The sequence below is a fragment of the Zootermopsis nevadensis genome, unplaced genomic scaffold (genome assembly GCF_977971745.1).
Source record: "Zootermopsis nevadensis isolate Lab colony 2312 unplaced genomic scaffold, Znev_1.0 Znev_ptg000017l, whole genome shotgun sequence".
Classification (NCBI taxonomy): domain Eukaryota; kingdom Metazoa; phylum Arthropoda; class Insecta; order Blattodea; family Termopsidae; genus Zootermopsis; species Zootermopsis nevadensis.
Genome location: NW_028259149.1, coordinates 9,543,714 through 9,560,727, shown reverse-complemented (window position 1 = coordinate 9,560,727; position 17,014 = coordinate 9,543,714). Strand labels below are relative to the sequence as shown.

Here is a 17,014-nt window from a genome sequence, read left to right as displayed (position 1 = left end):
GCAAATATTAATGGATTTGAATTAGTGCCGCATTGCCGTGATGCCTGCCTTAGTGTGTTGGTTTCATTAGTGGCGCCTGTGCAGACCACAGTCATTTCTGAAATACAAAAAAACACATTACGGAAAGAATTTTCCCTAAGCGCGAAAGCAAAAAGTAATCTAGTGATCTGAAGATTCAGAAGTATATGTTATCGATATAAACACTTTTATTTAGTGTCCCATCAGATTTCCATCTTCCCTCGAGTAGATATGTTACCGTAAATGTGTTTCGTTCCTTTACATTGAAATTTAGCCGAAGGAACGAGTAAGCCTGTAGGTCGTCGTCTTAACTTACGTTCCAGATGACAGGTTTCACGAAATATTTGTACGATCATTATACGACTAGGCTTTACCTACAGTATCATATTTGTTGATGCGTTGCAAACACCGATAACATTAAGTCTGATATGTGAACTTGCGTGCCGAATGTTATTCGGGCTTGTTGGCATAAAATGATTCCATATACAGACATCACTTATACACTGTCCGTTTGACTAACAGTCAGACGCGTTTTTCTCGCAGGATCGTATTTGATGTTCAGTGGTTCTACATTTGTTTCTTATAACGCACAAATTGTGTGTTGTCAAGAAGCATATTACAGAAATCTTCATGTGACAAAAATAATCCAAATTTTTAAAATATTAATGCTTTCTATCAGGCAGATATTTCAAAACTAATGTATTAAAGTGTACTTTCGGGATATTACAATATATAAAATTCATTCTTCATATTACATTACATTCAGTTTCATAAATGGTGCTCCCATTGTAATTTCTGTTACCAATTTGTGCATCCATCACCACTCTATCTGTGGTATTTACGTTGTATTTATTTAATGTTACATCACTCCACATTGCCTTTTTTGTTCTGCTGCTGACAATTCGTGTTGCTTCCTGTCTGATTACTATATTGTGAAATGTCGCGTGTTGTTAGATTCCAGTTTTGTCTATAGAATCTGTGCTGCTGTCTGTCTGAGCAGATAATTGACTCAAACTTCCAACAGAAGCAGGCGCACAGCCGTTTTAATACGCGGCACAGAAACGTCGACTGACTCTCAGTTCTCCATTAGTTTTGTAGCTTTCTATTGTTTAATTCTTGATTATTTGAATCAACCGCCCAGCCGTACTCTTTGACGTGATGGTATACACCAGGAATTACATGTGACTTTAGAGAAAGTAGTCCGAAGGGGAAAGATCAGGTGATCTCGCTGGCCAAGGTACTGGACGACCTCGGCGAATGCAGTGGTATGGAATTAAATGATTTAAAATTGCAGTCATCTGTCTATTAAAATGAGGATGTTCGCCATCTTGCCTGGTTAGCAGAGGACAATCTTCCAGTATGAACGGCAGCTATTCCTGTACGAAACGCAAATAGGGCAGAGGTATGAACCGGTTTCAAGCACATTCGGTCCGATAAGCAAACAGCCAATGCATAGTGAGTGAGCAGAATTCTTCTGACAAACCGTTGCAGCTCGTACCCACGTTTATTTGAACTTTTTGACTCAAAATAATTCCAAGAGAACATAGTTAAGCTATGGTCATTCTGTTGTAGGACATTCTGTAGATTAATAGGCTAACTATTCACTTTAGTTACCCACTTTGTTTCCAAATTCCACAGGAACTAACTACCTACGTTAATCTCGCCAGATATTAGCTGAAAATTATGCACTGTCATCATATTTGTAACCTGTAACATATGAAATTGTCTCGTGTATCATTTATAAGTATTTAAAATCGGCCTCTCGTTCTTAGATCTGGTGGTTCATTATTTAATCTACATCAAATTGGGAGTTAAGTTTAAGTAACAAGTAAATTACGCTGGCCGCCGTTTTATTCTATACATTATACAAAAGAAATTACTTGTTCAGAACTAAAATGTTTTACTGAGATTTATTATCTCACCGAAGTTGAGCACTCCAACTTATTAAATAGGGCTACATTAAATTTAACCTTAGAAATTTTCACGACTTCTGGATTGGCGTTAGGTATGCATGGCAGGGAATTAAACATAACGAAGATAGGATTATCTTTACTGACGTAGACCACAAGAACTTGCCTTTCTTTGTAAAGTATAGTTATTAGGCCCACTTACACGGAATTGGCGATAACAACAAGTGGGCAGGCACGTTTCATGAAAGTGCGTGGGACTGGCAGAACTGGAACATAATGAGAATTGGGTTTTATTATCCACTTTCAGAAACCAAAACTTACAGATCTGACATTAGTAGGGATAAGACACTACAAAGAGTTACGCGTGCTATAGCTGACAGAGAGAAAATATAATGCTCGAAGTGAGAAGATTTCTTGCATACTATGTTAATTGTGTTCTTAAGACGTTATTGATTATGTAGGTGTTATTAAAATCACAGTGTTTCGGAATTTGGTTCCGCTTCCTTCTTCAGATGAAAGGAGGTGAAGAGAATCCCCGGTTATGTCCATTGGTGCCTGAAGTACTCAGATTCCATCAAACTGCTTAAAAGATATATTTGCCTGAATGAAGTATCCTGTGTCCCCCACTTTGATAGTCACGCTTTCTGACGCTTAGACACACTTTTCAAAGGTTTGTCGTATTTTAACACTTATGGTGATCTCAAGTTACGCCTTTATAGAAGGTGACGCCTAGTCACGCTATGTCACGCTTGGTCACATTCAGTAACGCTTGGGCACGCGTGGTTACTAAGTCATATCTCGGTACGTTTTCGTTATCTTGCGTAGGGCTCGGTAAACTTTTGATATTTTGCCATACGTTTGATGAAGTTACGACAGGTTAGGTTAGAATAGGTTGGGTTAGGTTGTGTTAGGTTAGGTTATGTAAGTTAGGTTATGTTTAGTTAGGTTAGGTTAGTTTGTTACATTAGGTAACGTTTTGAAAATATTCGTCACGCTTATGGCCACATCTCGCGACGGCGTTACGGTACGTCATGCGTAGTCACGCTTTGTCACGCTTGGTGACGCTTTTAAAATCTTGGTGATGTTTTAACACTTAAGGTGTGCTCTCGTCACGCATTTAGAAGTGGTGACGCCTAGTCACGATTTGTCACTAATACATATAATTGAAGATAATAGAGTAAACAGTAGCAGGGGTAGTGATGAGTCGAGTGATATGTCAGAAGGCGATGGTCTGTGAAGAGTGGAAGAATTGGAAGAGGACCGAAGAGTTGTGAAGAAGATAAAATTATCTAATACTCTCAACATTGTTAATTTTGTAGCGATACGTAGTGTAGTGAAATCGACTTTCCTGTGTTACATACCGTGGTGATATTTTATTTGGGGAGTACTGTACGCGGGCTGCTGCCATTCCTTCAAGCAAACTTCTCATAAGTGATTCGCTCCGATGTTCCAATTCACAAAGTTCAGCGGCCAAAAAACGCTGGAACGTAGTATAATGCTTCGAACTCTGTGTTTGCTCCATTGAGTTTTCACTTCTAATGAAACGACCATTGCTTCAGTTTCACAGCCTCCATCATCAGGGTGTTGATGACGGAGGCAAAAAGCACCCCTGGAACGTTGGAAAAATTCTGCCAGACTACACGGCGCTACAGTTCAGAAGGCTGCCATTTCCGTACTCGCCACCTTGAGAACCCTAAATAATACGTAGTATAAAATAATAGAACAATGATAAGTGTAATGGGTAAGTTTGAACGTGGCTTTTCGATATACACACTACCACATGGTGTGAAAAGAACGATGATGATTGTGGTGGTAACAATAAAGAACATTCCAAAATTTGTGTCTGTTATCGACAATTGCAGATATCTTAACTTTCGCCTGTTTTTATACAAGGTCCGTGTGCTATAGTATGGTAATTTGTTGGTTTCGTAGCTTCAGACTTTTTTTTGTAGATTTCGAATGTAGTTGCGATCTGGGCCGTTTGGTTTGTGGCGTAGTATTATTTTATATTGACGCCTCTAACTTTATCTTAAGTTCAAGCACCGACGGTCCTTACACTTTTGTGCTACGACTGTAATACATCTATCATGTATATTTGAGTGTGTTGATGTTTGAAGATGGCTGTCTTCTGGGTTGTTTCGTCATGTAGTCTAGTACAGTTTTTCACCTCTGTCACAGCATAAGAAGTAAATTGCTGTGAAGGGCAAATAAGCACACCAGTTCTCAAATTATAATTCTACTATAATTCATCTTCGTCTTCAGTGGTTCTACAGTCCTTCATGAATCTTGACCTCCTTTCTGACAGGTGGTTCCTCAATATTCTTAGACATTTGGTAGGACTTTTTCAACCAGTGATAAACTCTTCTACCTGTATTTCTGCTATAATTACAAATTATAAATAAGTACATAGACAAATATGTATATGATTAAGGAAATAAGGAAATACGTGATCAATAAATAAGGAAATTAGATAAATAACGTGCTGCTTTTCTTTCTTACATTTCTCTTTATTTGAGTCAATGAAACATTACATTAAGACTTGTTGTCTTTGTATTACCCGAAGCATGGGCAACTGCTTTCTGCCTCCTTTTATTTTGCAGCCTGAAAAACAACATTAGCTTTAGTTAGTACATATTCGTCTTAAACACGAGGAACCGTGTTCGACACTTGCCTCTGATTCATCACATTCGTTAAAAAAACCTTTCCTTTCTGACATTTCAGCTTTTCACGGCGGCAGAAATGTTGACATGATCTTTTGTATAATATGCTCATAGGTAAAATTAAGTCGTAATGGATTTGAGATTTATGATTTAAATTTGAAAATTATAAGGCTTGTATTGAACCTATATAGGGTTACGTATAGTCTAGGTTAAACTGGTACCTAGCGGCAGTTGTGCTTAGAATGCAACTTGAATTTAATTTCTTTAATAAATTGGGTGCCTGAGAGCCTGTCAACTTACTTTTTGTTACTGCCTCTATTTATCGAAACGGAAGTTCTGTGACAACAGATGACTGCAAATGATTTATACTCACATGTACACCTCCTGCAGGCTTTGGTTCGGGCTCTGCCATTACCATCAGCGAATTCTGAAACAGTATAGAGCATTTAGAGTTCCTTCGACACAGAACAGGCATGTTCAGGTTTGCGCTTTCCACCGACAAAACATTCAATAAAGGCATAATTATTTTTCTCCAAAGTGGGGAAACCCTAAGAAATGAATTCCTGCCTTAACACGCAGTGTGTATGTTACGTTATGGTTACTCACGGGCAGTATTACTCTTGTGGAAGTCTGATTAATAACGACGCTTATTTAATCACGTACGTTTAATATGTAATAGAATTAACATGATGCTATTACAAATCGATGATAAAATGTGTGGTTACAGACAGAGTTTGAATAAGATACTGAGCTAACATAGAGGTTTCTCAGAAAGATGTGTGCACAGTATAATACGGAATATTAGCTATGTTATTGTGACACTCTACATATAGAGACTGTTGTATGCATAACATAAAACAGGGGTAGAATTCGGGAATATTAGCGTGTGCATCTTACCGATAATTTCTAACGTCCAGGACTTTGTTCTTTATTTACCTGAGCAATGAGTACAATGCAGAAGAAAACAAAACACAAGAAAGCCCTCATCATGAGTCTGGTCTGGTAGAACGGTGACCTGAAAAGAATCATCATTAGGTGGAACAATTTGTATCTTGTCTAACACATTACAGCGTCTCACGTTTACAAGATGGAAAATATTTGCAAGATGGTTAGTACCATTTATTCTTTTCCGTTTGGTAGGAAGTGCCTGGGGCAAGTTATAGCGGCAAATAAGAAATATTAAAAATGACTGTAGAACGTTCTGAATGCCGACATTCTCGAACGTGTGTCCTTCAGACTTTTTGCCTGTGAGTTCAGGAAATTGTACTCCTAGCATCAATTAAGAACTTGCCTGTTGTTTTACTTGACTAATCTTTCGCCATTTCTAATTTTGCGCGTAATTAAACGACGCAACATAAGTGGTATTAAAGATTTCACCATGTTTTAGTATGAAGTTAATGTTCGAGTCACCCTAGCCGAAGGATAACTCGCCCACTGCCTTTTTACTAAAATATTTTGTATTTCCCATCTCTCTCATGCCTGTCACAGTAGTAGTTCTTATAGTAATTAAATACAGGTAGGACTCGGTTTACGCCGCTTCAATTTACGCCCGCTGCACTTTTGCGCCTCTCCTTAGAGGGGGTGATGAGTCATGACTGCCCGACTTCCTAGACACAGATGGTCCCGACATTGTTATAAAACTTACATTGTAATAAAACTATAATACTGAATGATAAACTACGGCCTAAAATGCAAATAATTAAACAGAAAACGGAAAATAGAATGCAACGACCCCAACCGGGAGCGGAGCTCAAACGTTAAGAGAGGAATTGATACAGTTCTACTATAACTTATTATCAGAAAAGAAGAAAACCAAACAGACATCTATTCTATCGTTCTTAAAGAAGTAAATTTTCTTTCTTTTTCTTAAACATTATACAATTTTCAATACGTACATTTCATAAAATAAAACATTTTTCAAGTATTTTGCCTTGATTACTGAAAATCTTGAAACGGAACCTAATGTATTTACATATGTTTCCATTATATTTTTGCTTTAATTTACGCCGCTTTATTTTACGCCGGAAATATCAGGAAACTAACCCCGGCGTAAACCGATTCCTACCTGTAGACAACACATAATTGCGTAAATTAAAGCCGTTAATGCAGCGTTGAAAACTACGTTTTAAAATAATATATTATTACTATTTGTTTTTATTAATATTTCTTTGTGTATAATACTGTTTCTATTTTGGGCTTGCCTGTATTTGGCTGTTATATTTCATACTGTACATGTATAAGTTTTGTTAATATTTTCGTGAAATATTTTTCATTATTGTTGTATGTATTATCAGTGTTTGCCTGCTATTGGCTTCTTGCTGTTGGCAAACACTTAAATAAATGAATTGAATTATAATTATTAAAGTCCAGTATACTTACTATAGTATCTTAATCGAAGATGTCTATGTCTTCAAGTGTGTGACTGTATCCTTCTTGTGTGTTACTCCCTGTATATATACTAATATTCTTATCATTGACTTTCTTTTTTAAAATTGGTGACAAACTCGCCTTATATTCGCACTTTCATTCACGTAAAAGCGGGTTAAAAGACTTTGGAATCGTACGCTAGTTTCTGCTACTATGGTGGACTCTTACGTCTCCAAATGAAGGTGTTTGAAGCAGATCAGTTTAGTTCGTTTAAGCCCTTAAGCAGCGTGGCGGATATAAATTTGCTTAGTGAGATTTTGGGCTCTGTAATACGTGCAAAAGTGAGAGTATCGTGCGTCTGATTTATTCCAAATCTGTGAAATCACTCAAAAGAAACACTTAAAAGTCTACTTATGTCCTTAAGCTAACCGCCCTTAAATCGTCATAAGTAAGAAAAAGTTGAAGTAGCTTGTCGCAGATTAATTCAGGGCTGCCACAACGAGAAAACGGACGGGCGGACGGATATTGTCGAGTGTATTTTCGAGAATCATACAAATAGGTAACTCTGGTCTTATATTAAGACTAATTTCTCGTTTGTAGTTGTTGAAAATGGCGTCTTTATGAATATAATTTAGTTTATGATGGTGGATAATAAGTAATTTTAGTTGTGAATTGTGTTGAAATAACGTTATTATATGAGCATTTGTCGCTTTAATTAGGGTCCGTTTATTTGTTTGTGTCCATTTTGTATGAAATTAGTTGGACCATAAAGGCGGTAGAAAACGAATAGCTTTATCGTTTGAGGACAATGGGGTAACAATTTTTTTAAACGGAATACGCTTGATGTGAAACTCATGTTTGTCAGTTATCGACAATTGCAGATAACTTAACTTTCGCATGTTTTTTACAAGGTCATGTGCTATTGTATGGTAATTTGTTGGTTTTATAGCTTCATAATTTGTTTGTAGATTTCGAATGTGTTTGCTTTCTGGGCCGTTTGGTTTGTGGCGTAGTATTCTTTTACATTGGTCCTTACACTTTAGTGCCACTACTGTAATACATCTGTCATGTTGTAGGATCTGAGGTTCTCATGGCGGTGAGTCTGAAGATGCCTGTCTTGTGGGTTGTTGCGCCGAGTGGTCTGGTAGAAGTTTACCAACATTTCAGAGGTCCTTGCTGCCTCCATCATCAGGGTGCGCTATGATGGAGGCAGTAAGAACCTCTGAAACGTTGGAAAACTTCTACCAGACTACACGACGCTGCTACCGAGAGGCCTCATCTCCGTCAAAACCTCAAATCCTAATTGAGTTCATTTTTCCTATCTTATTTGAAAAGTTAAAGGCTTTTTTTTTAAATTTTGTTGGATCCAAGAAGATCTTTGTAAAGTTTCTTATGAGCAAATATTAATGGATTTGAATTAGTGCCGCATTGCCGTGATGCCTGCCTTAGTGTGTTGGTTTCATTAGTGGCGCCTGTGCAGACCACAGTCATTTCTGAAATACAAAAAAACACATTACGGAAAGAATTTTCCCTAAGCGCGAAAGCAAAAAGTAATCTAGTGATCTGAAGATTCAGAAGTATATGTTATCGATATAAACACTTTTATTTAGTGTCCCATCAGATTTCCATCTTCCCTCGAGTAGATATGTTACCGTAAATGTGTTTCGTTCCTTTACATTGAAATTTAGCCGAAGGAACGAGTAAGCCTGTAGGTCGTCGTCTTAACTTACGTTCCAGATGACAGGTTTCACGGAATATTTGTACGATCATTATACGACTAGGCTTTACCTACAGTATCATATTTGTTGATGCGTTGCAAACACCGATAACATTAAGTCTGATATGTGAACTTGCGTGCCGAATGTTATTCGGGCTTGTTTGCATAAAATGATTCCATATACAGACATCACTTATACACTGTCCGTTTGACTAACAGTCAGACGCGTTTTTCTCGCAGGATCGTATTTGATGTTCAGTGGTTCTACATTTGTTTCTTATAACGCACAAATTGTGTGTTGTCAAGAAGCATATTACAGAAATCTTCATGTGACAAAAATAATCCAAATTTTTAAAATATTAATGCTTTCTATCAGGCAGATATTTCAAAACTAATGTATTAAAGTGTACTTTCGGGATATTACAATATATAAAATTCATTCTTCATATTACATTACATTCAGTTTCATAAATGGTGCTCCCATTGTAATTTCTGTTACCAATTTGTGCATCCATCACCACTCTATCTGTGGTATTTACGTTGTATTTATTTAATGTTACATCACTCCACATTGCCTTTTTTGTTCTGCTGCTGACAATTCGTGTTGCTTCCTGTCTGATTACTATATTGTGAAATGTCGCGTGTTGTTAGATTCCAGTTTTGTCTATAGAATCTGTGCTGCTGTCTGTCTGAGCAGATAATTGACTCAAACTTCCAACAGAAGCAGGCGCACAGCCGTTTTAATACGCGGCACAGAAACGTCGACTGACTCTCAGTTCTCCATTAGTTTTGTAGCTTTCTATTGTTTAATTCTTGATTATTTGAATCAACCTCCCAGCCGTACTCTTTGACGTGATGGTATACACCAGGAATTACATGTGACTTTAGAGAAAGTAGTCCGAAGGGGAAAGATCAGGTGATCTCGCTGGCCAAGGTACTGGACGACCTCGGCGAATGCAGTGGTATGGAATTAAATGATTTAAAATTGCAGTCATCTGTCTATTAAAATGAGGATGTTCGCCATCTTGCCTGGTTAGCAGAGGACAATCTTCCAGTATGAACGGCAGCTATTCCTGTACGAAACGCAAATAGGGCAGAGGTATGAACCGGTTTCAAGCACATTCGGTCCGATAAGCAAACAGCCAATGCATAGTGAGTGAGCAGAATTCTTCTGACAAACCGTTGCAGCTCGTACCCACGTTTATTTGAACTTTTTGACTCAAAATAATTCCAAGAGAACATAGTTAAGCTATGGTCATTCTGTTGTAGGACATTCTGTAGATTAATAGGCTAACTATTCACTTTAGTTACCCACTTTGTTTCCAAATTCCACAGGAACTAACTACCTACGTTAATCTCGCCAGATATTACCTGAAAATTATGCACTGTCATCATATTTGTAACCTGTAACATATGAAATTGTCTCGTGTATCATTTATAAGTATTTAAAATCGGCCTCTCGTTCTTAGATCTGGTGGTTCATTATTTAATCTACATCAAATTGGGAGTTAAGTTTAAGTAACAAGTAAATTACGCTGGCCGCCGTTTTATTCTATACATTATACAAAAGAAATTACTTGTTCAGAACTAAAATGTTTTACTGAGATTTATTATCTCACCGAAGTTGAGCACTCCAACTTATTAAATAGGGCTACATTAAATTTAACCTTAGAAATTTTCACGACTTCTGGATTGGCGTTAGGTATGCATGGCAGGGAATTAAACATAACGAAGATAGGATTATCTTTACTGACGTAGACCACAAGAACTTGCCTTTCTTTGTAAAGTATAGTTATTAGGCCCACTTACACGGAATTGGCGATAACAACAAGTGGGCAGGCACGTTTCATGAAAGTGCGTGGGACTGGCAGAACTGGAACATAATGAGAATTGGGTTTTATTATCCACTTTCAGAAACCAAAACTTACAGATCTGACATTAGTAGGGATAAGACACTACAAAGAGTTACGCGTGCTATAGCTGACAGAGAGAAAATATAATGCTCGAAGTGAGAAGATTTCTTGCATACTATGTTAATTGTGTTCTTAAGACGTTATTGATTATGTAGGTGTTATTAAAATCACAGTGTTTCGGAATTTGGTTCCGCTTCCTTCTTCAGATGAAAGGAGGTGAAGAGAATCCCCGGTTATGTCCATTGGTGCCTGAAGTACTCAGATTCCATCAAACTGCTTAAAAGATATATTTGCCTGAATGAAGTATCCTGTGTCCCCCACTTTGATAGTCACGCTTTCTGACGCTTAGACACACTTTTCAAAGGTTTGTCGTATTTTAACACTTATGGTGATCTCAAGTTACGCCTTTATAGAAGGTGACGCCTAGTCACGCTATGTCACGCTTGGTCACATTCAGTAACGCTTGGGCACGCGTGGTTACTAAGTCATATCTCGGTACGTTTTCGTTATCTTGCGTAGGGCTCGGTAAACTTTTGATATTTTGCCATACGTTTGATGAAGTTACGACAGGTTAGGTTAGAATAGGTTGGGTTAGGTTGTGTTAGGTTAGGTTATGTAAGTTAGGTTATGTTTAGTTAGGTTAGGTTAGTTTGTTACATTAGGTAACGTTTTGAAAATATTCGTCACGCTTATGGCCACATCTCGCGACGGCGTTACGGTACGTCATGCGTAGTCACGCTTTGTCACGCTTGGTGACGCTTTTAAAATCTTGGTGATGTTTTAACACTTAAGGTGTGCTCTCGTCACGCATTTAGAAGTGGTGACGCCTAGTCACGATTTGTCACTAATACATATAATTGAAGATAATAGAGTAAACAGTAGCAGGGGTAGTGATGAGTCGAGTGATATGTCAGAAGGCGATGGTCTGTGAAGAGTGGAAGAATTGGAAGAGGACCGAAGAGTTGTGAAGAAGATAAAATTATCTAATACTCTCAACATTGTTAATTTTGTAGCGATACGTAGTGTAGTGAAATCGACTTTCCTGTGTTACATACCGTGGTGATATTTTATTTGGGGAGTACTGTACGCGGGCTGCTGCCATTCCTTCAAGCAAACTTCTCATAAGTGATTCGCTCCGATGTTCCAATTCACAAAGTTCAGCGGCCAAAAAACGCTGGAACGTAGTATAATGCTTCGAACTCTGTGTTTGCTCCATTGAGTTTTCACTTCTAATGAAACGACCATTGCTTCAGTTTCACAGCCTCCATCATCAGGGTGTTGATGACGGAGGCAAAAAGCACCCCTGGAACGTTGGAAAAATTCTGCCAGACTACACGGCGCTACAGTTCAGAAGGCTGCCATTTCCGTACTCGCCACCTTGAGAACCCTAAATAATACGTAGTATAAAATAATAGAACAATGATAAGTGTAATGGGTAAGTTTGAACGTGGCTTTTCGATATACACACTACCACATGGTGTGAAAAGAACGATGATGATTGTGGTGGTAACAATAAAGAACATTCCAAAATTTGTGTCTGTTATCGACAATTGCAGATATCTTAACTTTCGCCTGTTTTTATACAAGGTCCGTGTGCTATAGTATGGTAATTTGTTGGTTTCGTAGCTTCAGACTTTTTTTTGTAGATTTCGAATGTAGTTGCGATCTGGGCCGTTTGGTTTGTGGCGTAGTATTATTTTATATTGACGCCTCTAACTTTATCTTAAGTTCAAGCACCGACGGTCCTTACACTTTTGTGCTACGACTGTAATACATCTATCATGTATATTTGAGTGTGTTGATGTTTGAAGATGGCTGTCTTCTGGGTTGTTTCGTCATGTAGTCTAGTACAGTTTTTCACCTCTGTCACAGCATAAGAAGTAAATTGCTGTGAAGGGCAAATAAGCACACCAGTTCTCAAATTATAATTCTACTATAATTCATCTTCGTCTTCAGTGGTTCTACAGTCCTTCATGAATCTTGACCTCCTTTCTGACAGGTGGTTCCTCAATATTCTTAGACATTTGGTAGGACTTTTTCAACCAGTGATAAACTCTTCTACCTGTATTTCTGCTATAATTACAAATTATAAATAAGTACATAGACAAATATGTATATGATTAAGGAAATAAGGAAATACGTAATCAATAAATAAGGAAATTAGATAAATAACGTGCTGCTTTTCTTTCTTACATTTCTCTTTATTTGAGTCAATGAAACATTACATTAAGACTTGTTGTCTTTGTATTACCCGAAGCATGGGCAACTGCTTTCTGCCTCCTTTTATTTTGCAGCCTGAAAAACAACATTAGCTTTAGTTAGTACATATTCGTCTTAAACACGAGGAACCGTGTTCGACACTTGCCTCTGATTCATCACATTCGTTAAAAAATCCTTTCCTTTCTGACATTTCAGCTTTTCACGGCGGCAGAAATGTTGACATGATCTTTTGTATAATATGCTCATAGGTAAAATTAAGTCGTAATGGATTTGAGATTTATGATTTAAATTTGAAAATTATAAGGCTTGTATTGAACCTATATAGGGTTACGTATAGTCTAGGTTAAACTGGTACCTAGCGGCAGTTGTGCTTAGAATGCAACTTGAATTTAATTTCTTTAATAAATTGGGTGCCTGAGAGCCTGTCAACTTACTTTTTGTTACTGCCTCTATTTATCGAAACGGAAGTTCTGTGACAACAGATGACTGCAAATGATTTATACTCACATGTACACCTCCTGCAGGCTTTGGTTCGGGCTCTGCCATTACCATCAGCGAATTCTGAAACAGTATAGAGCATTTAGAGTTCCTTCGACACAGAACAGGCATGTTCAGGTTTGCGCTTTCCACCGACAAAACATTCAATAAAGGCATAATTATTTTTCTCCAAAGTGGGGAAACCCTAAGAAATGAATTCCTGCCTTAACACGCAGTGTGTATGTTACGTTATGGTTACTCACGGGCAGTATTACTCTTGTGGAAGTCTGATTAATAACGACGCTTATTTAATCACGTACGTTTAATATGTAATAGAATTAACATGATGCTATTACAAATCGATGATAAAATGTGTGGTTACAGACAGAGTTGAATAAGATACTGAGCTAACATAGAGGTTTCTCAGAAAGATGTGTGCACAGTATAATACGGAATATTAGCTATGTTATTGTGACACTCTACATATAGAGACTGTTGTATGCATAACATAAAACAGGGGTAGAATTCGGGAATATTAGCGTGTGCATCTTACCGATAATTTCTAACGTCCAGGACTTTGTTCTTTATTTACCTGAGCAATGAGTACAATGCAGAAGAAAACAAAACACAAGAAAGCCCTCATCATGAGTCTGGTCTGGTAGAACGGTGACCTGAAAAGAATCATCATTAGGTGGAACAATTTGTATCTTGTCTAACACATTACAGCGTCTCACGTTTACAAGATGGAAAATATTTGCAAGATGGTTAGTACCATTTATTCTTTTCCGTTTGGTAGGAAGTGCCTGGGGCAAGTTATAGCGGCAAATAAGAAATATTAAAAATGACTGTAGAACGTTCTGAATGCCGACATTCTCGAACGTGTGTCCTTCAGACTTTTTGCCTGTGAGTTCAGGAAATTGTACTCCTAGCATCAATTAAGAACTTGCCTGTTGTTTTACTTGACTAATCTTTCGCCATTTCTAATTTTGCGCGTAATTAAACGACGCAACATAAGTGGTATTAAAGATTTCACCATGTTTTAGTATGAAGTTAATGGGCGAGTCAACCTAGCCGAAGGATAACTCGCCCACTGCCTTTTTACTAAAATATTTTGCATTTCCCATCTCTCTCATGCCTGTCACAGTAGTAGTTCTTATAGTAATTAAATACAGGTAGGACTCGGTGTACGCCGCTTCAATTTACGCCCGCTGCACTTTTGCGCCTCTCCTTAGAGGGGGTGATGAGTCATGACTGCCCGACTTCCTAGACACAGATGGTCCCGACATTGTTATAAAACTTACATTGTAATAAAACTATAATACTGAATGATAAACTACGGCTTAAAATGCAAATAATTAAACAGAAAACGGAAAATAGAATGCAACGACCCCAACCGGGAGCGGAGCTCAAACGTTAAGAGAGGAATTGATACAGTTCTACTATAACTTATTATCAGAAAAGAAGAAAACCAAACAGACATCTATTCTATCGTTCTTAAAGAAGTAAATTTTATTTCTTTTTCTTAAACATTATACAATTTTCAATACGTAAATTTCATAAAATAAAACATTTTTCAAGTTTTTTGTCTTGATTACTGAAAATCTTGAAACGGAACCTAATGTATTTACATATGTTCCCATTATATTTTTGCTTTAATTTATGCCGCTTTAATTTACGCCGGAAATATCAGGAAACTAACCCCGGCGTAAACCGATTCCTACCTGTAGACAACACATAATTGCGTAAATTAAAGCCGTTAATGCAGTGTTGAAAACTACGTTTTAAAATAATATATTATTACTATTTGTTTTTATTAATATTTCTTTGTGTATAATACTGTTTCTATTTTGGGCTTGCCTGTATTTGGCTGTTATATTTAATACTGTACATGTATAAGTTTAGTTAATATTTTCGTGAAATATTTTTCATTATTGTTGTATGTATTATCAGTGTTTGCCTGCTATTGGCTTCTTGCTGTTGGCAAACACTTAAATAAATGAATTGAATTATAATTATTAAAGTCCAGTATACTTACTATAGTACCTTAATCGAAGATGTCTATGTCTTCAAGTGTGTGACTGTATCCTTCTTGTGTGTTACTCCCTGTATATATACTAATATTCTTATCATTGACTTTCTTTTTTAAAATTGGTGACAAACTCGCCTTATATTCGCACTTTCATTCACGTAAAAGCGGGTTAAAAGACTTTGGAATCGTACGCTAGTTTCTGCTACTATGGTGGACTCTTACGTCTCCAAATGAAGGTGTTTGAAGCAGATCAGTTTAGTTCGTTTAAGCCCTTAAGCAGCGTGGCGGATATAAATTTGCTTAGTGAGATTTTGGGCTCTGTAATACGTGCAAAAGTGAGAGTATCGTGCGTCTGATTTATTCCAAATCTGTGAAATCACTCAAAAGAAACACTTAAAAGTCTACTTATGTCCTTAAGCTAACCGCCCTTAAATCGTCATAAGTACGAAAAAGTTGAAGTAGCTTGTCGCAGATTAATTCAGGGCTGCCACAACGAGAAAACGGACGGGCGGACGGATATTGTCGAGTGTATTTTCGAGAATCATACAAATAGGTAACTTCTGGTCTTATATTAAGACAAATTTCTCGTTTGTAGTTGTTGAAAATGGCGTATTTATGAATATAATTTAGTTTATGATAGTGGATAATAAGTAATTTTAGTTGTGAATTGTGTTGAAATAACGTTATTATATGAGCATTTGTCGCTTTAATTAGGGTCCATTTATTTGTTTGTGTCCATTTTGTAGGAAAATAGTTGGACCATAAGGGCGGTAGAAAACGAATAGCTTTATCGTTTGAGGACAATGAGTCAACAATTTTTTTAAACGGAATACGCGTGTTGTGAAACTCATGTTTGTCAGTTATCGACAATTGCAGATAACTTAACTTTCGCCTGTTTCTTACAAGGTCATGTGATATTGTATGGTAATTTGTGGGTTTTATAGCTTCAGAATTTGTTTGTAGATTTCGAATGTGTTTGCTTTCTGGGCCGTTTGGTTTGTGGCGTAGTATTCTTTTACATTGGTCCTTACACTTTAGTGCCACTACTGTAATACATCTGTCATGTTGTAGGATCTGAGGTTCTCACGGCGGTGAGTCTGAAGATGCCTGTCTTCTGGGTTGTTGCGCCGAGTAGTCTGGTAGAAGTTTACCAACATTTCAGAGGTCCTTGCTGCCTCCATCATCAGGGTGCGCTATGATGGAGGCAGTAAGAACCTCTGAAACGTTGGAAAACTTCTACCAGACTACACGGCGCAGCTACCCAGAGGACTCATCTCCGTCAAAACCTCAAATCCTAATTGAGTTAATTTTTCCTATCTTATTTGAAAAGATAAAGGCTTTTCTTCAAAATTTTGTTGGATTCAAGAAGATCTTTGTAAAGTTTCTTATGAGCAAATATTAATGGATTTGAATTAGTGCCGCATTGCCGTGATGCCTGCCTTAGTGTGTTGGTTTCATTAGTGGCGCCTGTGCAGACCAGAGTCATTTCTGAAATACAAAAAAACACATTACGGAAAGAATTTTCCCTAAGCGCGAAAGCAAAAAGTAATCTAGTGATCTGAAGATTCAGAAGTATGTGTTATCGATATAAACACTTTTATTTAGTGTCCCATCAGATTTCCATCTTCCCTCGAGTAGATATGTAACCGTAAATGTGTTTCGTTCCTTTACATTGAAATTTAGCCGAAGGAACGAGTAAGCCT

General features: G+C 37.4%; 1 protein-coding gene and 2 long non-coding RNA genes across 4 annotated transcripts in view; 1 reads left to right on the top strand and 2 right to left on the bottom strand.

Moving 5' to 3' along the window:
* Syn2 (Syntrophin-like 2) overlaps positions 1–17,014 on the top strand; it is a 102,259-nt gene that overhangs the window by 56,318 nt on the left and 28,927 nt on the right. The window lies entirely within an intron of this gene.
* On the bottom strand, positions 4,415–7,032 carry LOC147873654 (uncharacterized). The gene is made up of 4 exons (XR_015535489.1): positions 6,968–7,032; positions 5,525–5,603; positions 4,962–5,015; positions 4,415–4,529 (listed from the first exon to the last, which is right to left on the bottom strand). It is a non-coding gene; the product is annotated as an uncharacterized LOC147873654 (long non-coding RNA).
* On the bottom strand, positions 12,766–15,405 carry LOC110839415 (uncharacterized). The gene is made up of 4 exons (XR_015535570.1): positions 15,318–15,405; positions 13,875–13,953; positions 13,313–13,366; positions 12,766–12,880 (listed from the first exon to the last, which is right to left on the bottom strand). It is a non-coding gene; the product is annotated as an uncharacterized LOC110839415 (long non-coding RNA).